This window comes from Eulemur rufifrons, chromosome 3 (genome assembly GCF_041146395.1).
Source record: "Eulemur rufifrons isolate Redbay chromosome 3, OSU_ERuf_1, whole genome shotgun sequence".
Lineage (NCBI taxonomy): Eukaryota > Metazoa > Chordata > Mammalia > Primates > Lemuridae > Eulemur > Eulemur rufifrons.
The window spans coordinates 61,909,869-61,918,004 of record NC_090985.1 but is presented as its reverse complement, the minus strand read 5'-3'; positions in this window follow the sequence as shown (position 1 = coordinate 61,918,004).

Genomic DNA, 8,136 nt, shown 5'->3' with positions numbered 1-8,136 from the left:
TTCAGTCATTTAAAAACTGTAACTCTCCAAAATACATAACAAAAATAATTGGGATAACAATAGTGTGTCCAAGCCACGCCAAGGAAATGTATCACTGCTGCTATTCATAGTAAAAAGCCTATTTAAACCAACACATTACGCAAAAAAGTATTATCAAGCCTTTCAAGGAATGAAAAAGCAAGCATAATACTTGTAGACAGGCAAAAAGACATATGGTCCTTAAGGGAATATGAATTTGAATAGAAAAATTTGAACAATGGAGAGCAGTCTGCCTCTTAGATCCCCTGATGTATGAAGTCTGGCCCGTTTCCAGCTGCAATCAGCAGTTCCTGGCACTGGCACCGGCCCAGCTGGCCCGCCTGTGAGACCATCTGGAAGAGAGGGAAGTGTCCGCCACACACTGGTCAGGCTGACACCAGCACTGAATTGTTTGCTCGTTTCTACAGTACCTGTGGAACGACCAGAGAAGGTTAAAGAGGAGTGACATCAACTCCAAACCATCCACAACTCCACAGGAATTAAAGCATCTGCACAACATATTAAAGGGGACTCTTTGGAAACATAAGGAATCAAGCTTAGAATGAATGGACTTATTATCAAGTTTTCAAAAATTGGTCTGGAGTTCATCCCTGGTCTAATTAAGGCCAAGATTATCTTTTCCCCCAAATGTAACTCAAGAAACCTATCTTTATCACTCTGCTTGTATCTTACAACACAGACACTAAGTCTCTGACTTGAATATGCTGCTTTGAGGTTTAAACTGTTATCTCCCTTACGCTCACTGTTGTGGGAGGAAATTGCTTTTTATGCAATAAAAGATCAGGCTAATTTTTTACTCTTTTCTAAGAACAGAAACAAATATTCACAAAGATTCCTCAGACACCAGAGATAAAATACTTGATCATTAAAAAAAAGTGATTTTAAAAAATCTTACTAGATTCATAGGGGAAATGTGATGGATTTGAACAATATACAACCAGAGTTGTTTTACCACAAATTTACTGATTCTAAATGTTTATCACATGGTAATAAGAGGTGTACATATATATATATACACACACACATATATACATGCACTTATATACATATATATACACACACACACGAAAACACAGAATTAATCACTATTTAATACAAATAATCTATAAAAAAATAAAAACCTTGTGGGGGGGAAACCATCTAGATCCTCTAAAAATTTCCAAAGGGGTTAAAAAAGAACCATGACAATTGAAAAAGCATATAGTAATACAAATATAGGTAAATTAGAAAATCTAAAATGGTTATAGATTTCCTATTTTATCAATTTTTTCCACGGAGAATGTGCTGTGTCAAGATTTTGTATGCAATCAGAGAAATAATAGGTGTTGAATTGCTAAAAAGAAAAAATATATAACTACAAATCAGGTCCACCATCATACTCTCAGATTACTGATAATGTAGACGCTGTCGTCCTCATCTTCCGTTTTTAAAAGCACTTGTTTATAATTTGTGTAACTCTCTTCCCTACCATAGGTCAGAGCAATGTGGACTATATGTGTATTCATTCACTTAACAAATATAGCAGTAAGCTTGACAAGCTACTATATTATATGCTAGGCACTGGGAATACAACTGTGAATGAGACAGATATGGTCCTTGCCTACATGAAGCTTTGGGAGAGACAAATAACTAAACAGATAATTACAGTAGAATGAATAAGATATCAGGAATTAATTACAACTATGGTAACTCCTAGGAAGGAGAATATAAAGTGCTATGAGAGAAAATAAGTGAAACCTAAATTTCAATATTTATTTCACCAGAAACCTCAATGAAATACTTAGTGTCTTTAGAATATCTATTTGGTCCCCCAAATTTCCCAAATTTCCTTGCAATTAGGCAGAGTCATGTGATTAGTTTTGGCCAATGGGAAGAGAAATGCATTACTTCTAAGAGGAAGCATTTAACAGACAGAGCTACCCTCCAGCTCTTTCCTGCCCTGCCATGATAGTCATGAAGGCCACGTGTTGAGATGAAGGCTCACAAGAACCTGGAGCAGCCTGGAGTGCTAGGTCACAACAAGGGGGACAGGCACCTTGGAAAGTCATGATTTCCATCAAACTTTCTGTGAGCAGGAGATGAACTTTGATGTGCTAAGCCACTGAGATTTAGAGGTCCATTTACTAGCACAACATGGCCTATTCCTCCTTGACCACAGTCTCACAAGAATCATTCATTCTCATGACATCTCTCCAGAAATGGAGAAATGAAGACACAGAAACATTTAGTGAGTTGCCTAAAATTAGTCAATAGTGAAATAAGATATCCTGCCTTCTGGGTGAGAGCCGTATTCAAAAGGCAAGTATTTTTCAAGAGCAGGTTGAGACTCACTAATTTTAAAATCAGTTTATTAAGTCACAATCTGGAATTTTTAAAAGGTAAATTAGGACACACTAGCCTAGGGTAGAAAATATCAGAATGTATTCCGTTAATTATTGTTTTAGAAAACTTTAGTTAAAAAATACACATACATTTTATTGCATTATACATACACATGTATGTGTGGATGCATTATAGAGTTGCCATGTAAAATGCATTTCTTACTGTGTCATAAACAAAAAGTTTGAAAAATACGGCATTAGACTGCAAAATAAGTTGTTTAATGAGAGGCACTTAGATAAAGCAATATAAGAATATTAATGAAGTGGATGCATTGTTGTGACACCATTTAATCAGAAGCTTTGTTAGCAGGGAAAAAATAGCACAGCATAAGAGTTATGGATTCACTCTAAGATGTCAAAAAAAGTCATTAAATAATAATTGAAATTATATTAAATGTAAGGGAAATGTAAGTGTATCTTGGGCAGCAGGAAAATAAGATTGAGGATTTGGACTCACTCATTCATCCATCTGTTCATTCAAAAAACATTTATTGAGCACCTGCCTGAGTCAGACATAGCCAGGCTCTTAGACAATGGCTGTGGACAAGATAGAAATGTTCTCTGCCCTTATGGAGCTTATAGTCTAAGCATGGAAGACAGACATTAGATCTTAAAAATACACATTTAGTTGTTGAGCTATATTGCAGTGAGTGCTAGGAAAGAGAAAACTTTGAATGCAGCAGTATGCTGGTAAATGATTACCAATCTGCTCTCTGAGAAAAAAAACTTTTGTGTATATATGGGAACATGTGTTTGCTATAAAACATACAGGATGTGTAGCACACAATTTTAAAATAATAATAAAATATTCAATACTCTATTGTAAATTCAAGGCAGACAATTGATTCTTATGGAGCATTTTCAGATTTTTGATGAACTCCTATATCTGTAGCCAACGTATGGCAGCAACTGAGGAGAGATTTATAGCTCCAATGTGTCAGTGGGTATTTTAATTTATGTTAAAGAGTAAGATGAAAGTGAAACAATGAGGACTTATGTCAGAACTTGACTCATGCATCGATGACATCAGTGATTTCTCTACTGAATCAGATACATTGCTTCAAATACTGGAAGAATATTTTCTCAAATTTTTGTGCTAATCACAAAGGAACTGTTTCAAACTTTTAAGTTTAATCTGCATTATTAACATTTTCTCCATCAGTTTTGTGGGGGTTTTTTTGTTTTTTTGTTTGTTTGTTTGTTTGTTTTGAGGCAGAATCTCGCTCCTTTGCCCTGGCTAGAGTGCCATGGCGTCAGCCTAGCTCACAGCAACCTCAAACTCCTGGGCTTAAGCAATCCTACTGCCTCAGCCTCCCAAGTTTCTGGGACTACAGGCATGAGCCACGATGTCTGGCTAATTTTTTCTATATATATTTTTAATTGTCCAGATGATTTCTTTCTTTCTTTTTTTTTTTTTTTTTAGTAGAGACAGAGTCTTGCTCTTGTTCAGGCTGGTCTTGAACTCCTGACCTCGAGTGATCCTCCCGCCTCGGCCTCCCAGAGTTCTAGGATTACAGGCATGAGCCACCATGTCTGGCCCATCAGTTTCTTAAGTATAAAGAATAGATAAAATAATAATCAGGCTTTGATTTGTAGCATTTGCAGATTTCTGTGGTGGAAATGTCCATGGGAACAGTACGGCCAATTTCAAGCTACTGGGGTGACATCACAGGTAATGGAAAACACAGAGGTGGGAACAGCTTTCTAGTACTACATCATTGTGTTGTATTTCTGCCATACAGATAGAATAGATATAAATAACCTCAAGAGCCCAAATAAGAGCAAAATGTAGTAAAATAATTGCAGAGTGAGGAGCTTTGAGTATTTATCTTTGTTTTTAATATAATTTTTGTTAATACAATTTTAAGTGTATATAATTTAATTTTTAATTATGGCTGTCCCCAAGAGAAGCGTTTGACAACTAGCCCTTAGAGCAGGGAAGTGGGGGAGAGACCTGATTTGCAGCATTGCCAACTTCTGTGGCATATATACTCTCATAATAGCTGATTTCAAGCTACCAATGTGACTTGATTGAACACAGATTTGAGAAGAGATGCACTTCATAGACTCTCACAACCCTACTTCAGCTCACCATTGATTTATATCTTTATCAACAGGCAGTGGTCGCCAGCATGATGCTGGAGCTGGACAGAGCTGAAGTCTACTTCCAACTCTTCCACTGTGTAATTTTGGACAACTTATTTAACCTCTCTAAGCTTCTATTATATTTCTTTATTCATAAACTGGGTATAATAGTAGTAGCTACCTCATAGTTCATGATGTAAAATGAGATAATGCATATAAAGTGCTTACCATAGTGACTAGTACCGTAGTAGGTGCCTAAGAAATGTTAGCTACTATCATCATCATCTTTATTAATCTCCTACCCTGTAAGGGTCACCATTCAGTGCTTCAGATTCACAGACATCACCATCCCCATCTGCATGGCCTGCCAGTTGTCACAGGCAAGCATATCTTATCTGGCTTATTGTACAAATATTTGCATAAGCATTAGCACACAAAAATCCTGTTATATTTTTGTTATTCAACTTTAAACTAGTAGGAGGTAAGTCTGGAATATTTGCCACTAAGAATGAATGGGACTAATTTATTTCCATAACAGAAAGAAAGAAACAGAGCTTGCCACGTGTTGAGTACCTACTTTGTGACCCACAAGGCCTTGTGCTAGAGATTTTCCCTGTTATCTAAATTTAATCCTAACAACAACCAGGAGATATTAAATCTTAGCCTCATTTCTATGGATGAGAAAACTAAGGCTCAAAGGGACTAAGTAACTTGCCTGAGGTTACACGGCTCGTGTTAGAGAGAGCCAGGATTCTTCTGACCCATTCTGAAGCCACCCGCAGCGCTCTACCACGGTATTAACCTCATCAAAAATACCCAAGTGGTGAGATGAAATACTAAAGCAATGCAAGCATGCGCAGCTGCCACACTGGATGGCAGTGAATGTATCGGACAATTAAGTTCAGACTAAATTGAAGCATGTTTTCCCATTATCCTAGTTAGGTTCCTATTAGCCTGTGTGTTACAGAAATTCAATTAGAGTGTCTTAAACAAAGATTCTTTTTCTCATGTAACAAGAAGTCCAAAACGAGGCTCCTTTCGCTTCCTGATCGTCAGTTTTTAGCATGTGGCTTTCTTCTTCAGAGTCATAAGGGGGCCATCCCATATCCAGGTATTACTTCTACATTCCAAACAGAAAGAAGAAAAAAGACATCTCTCTTCTAACTGTGCTCCTTTTCTATAAGGGAAATAATCAGTTTCCCAGGATCCCTGTCCTGTGGGCTTTTGCTTACATCTCAGAACTAGGTCACAAGGCTGCCCCTAGTTGCAAAGAACCTAGAAAGTTATTTCTTTTTAACTGGACACACTAATGCTCTAAACACAATTGGGTCTCTGTTACGAAGGGAAAGGAGAGACTAAATGTAGGAAAAGCAAGCAGGAGGGTCTGCCCTTCCATGGGTACTCGAGAAGCCTGGACTTTTTCAGGGTGGAAAGGAGAATAGACTCTTAGGATGTAAAGAGAACTTTAGGGTCATTGGTCTAGTCCAATTTCCTGCCTAATGAAGGAGTCACTTCTACAACTTCTCTAACAATGGCCGTCCAGCTCCTGCTGGATACAGACAAAGAAGCAATGTCTAAATGCTTGACTACTACATGCAAGAGAACAGGGTTTAGATTCCTAGCAATAAATTGACTATAGAATTGTGGTCAAGAGCCAGAAAAAAATATATATAAAACCAATGCACAGCCCACCCAGATAGCAAAGGGGAATATTACAGTATAGATGAGGGAGTACAGAATTCAATGAGTACTAATCATGCAGTAAAAAGATTTTAATCTTCAGCAAAAAGATTTTAATTCAATCAGATGATTAAAAGTTGGAAAGATTGGCTGGCTCATACCTGTAATCCCAGCACTTTGTGAGGCCGAGGCAAGAGGATCGCTTGAGCCCAGGAGTTTCAGACCAGCCTGGGCAACACAGTGAGAACCTGTCTCTACAAAAAAAAAAAAAAAAAAGACGAAGAAGAAGAAAAAGAAAAATTGGTGAAGTGTGGTGGCACTCGTCTGCAGTCCCAGCTACTCCACAGGCTGAGACAGGGTGATTGATTGAGCCCAGGAGTTCGAGGCTGCATGAGCAATGATCATGCCACTGTGCTCCAGCCTGGAAGACACAGTGAGACCCTGTCTCAAAAAAAAAAAAAAAAAAAAAAAAAAGTTGAAGGCCGGGCGCGGTGGCTCACGCCTGTAATCCTAGCACTCTGGGAGGCAGAGGCGGGTGGATCGCTCAAGGTCAGGAGTTCGAGACCAGCCTGAGCAAGAGTGAGACCCCGTCTCTACTAAAAATAGAAAGAAATTATATGGACAACTAAAATATATATACAAAAAATTAGCCGGGCATGGTGGCGCATGCCTGTAGTCCCAGCTACTCGGGAGGCTGAGGCAGTAGGATCACTTAAGTCCAGGAGTTTGAGGTTGCTGTGAGCTAGACTGATGCCACGGCACTCACTCTAGCCCGGGCAACAAAGCGAGACTCTGTCTCAAAAAAAAAAAAAAAAAAAAAAAAAGTTGAAAAGATTAAGGATGAAATCTAAAAGATGCTTAGGAGATGCATGATGAAAAGCATGGACTGCCCCCATTGACACAACAAAAAAAGTTAACTGTGAGAGAGGGCTTAGCATGTCAACCTGTGGCTTGAACAGAATTATCCTGGTATGGAGCACCCAGGTCCTGGCCTGGTTATCTAACTCAGTTAGTCTCAAAGTGTGGTCCAGGACTTTCGGGAGATCTATGAGGGCAAACCTGTTAATATCTTCCTAGTAATCCTGAGAAATCATTGGCCTTTTTCTCTCTCATTCTCTCACTAGTATACAGTGGAGTTTTCCAGAGGCTACATGATCTGAGGTATCTTCACAGAGTGAACGCAGAAGCAGATATGAGAATCCAACTCTCTTTAATTACAGAAGACATTGAAAAATTTGCAAAAATGTAAAACAATCCAACTTTTCTAACTAATATTTTTTACTAACATTTTTGCTTTATGTTAACATGTAATGGGCTTATTACTGTCATTTTTAAACCAATCAATAAAAATGTTTTAATTTCTCAGATTTAATTTCTACTATAGGAAATATAATTATAACCCACATAAACAAAAGCTGTTTAAAGTTCTCAATAATTTTTTTTTTTTTTTTTGAGACACGTTTCACTCTATCGCCCAGGCTAGTAGAGTACTGTGGCACAATCATGGCTTACTGCAGCCTCGACCTCCTGGGTTCAAGTGAATCTCCTGCCTCAGTCCCCCAAGTAGCTGGGACTACAGGCATGAGCCACTTCACTCAGCTAATTTTTTAAATTTTTTTGAGAGATGGGGTCTTGCTGTGTTGCCCAGGCTGTTCTCAAACTCCTGGCCTCAAGCGATCCTCCCATCTTGGCCGCCCAAAGTGCTGGGATTACAGTGTGAGCCACTGCATCCAGCCTGTCAATAATTTCTATGTGTAACAGACTCCTGATACCAAAAATTTTAAGAACCACTGATCTAGCACATAATCCAAAGGGGAGTTTTAAGAACCAGTAACCCAGCCTGAGATGGTAAATCTGCTCGCTAGATAAGCAACCCTACAACACCATACCACATCAAAATAAGAATAAGGATGATGAGGTAACCAAACCCATGTATTAATTCTTTGTTTAA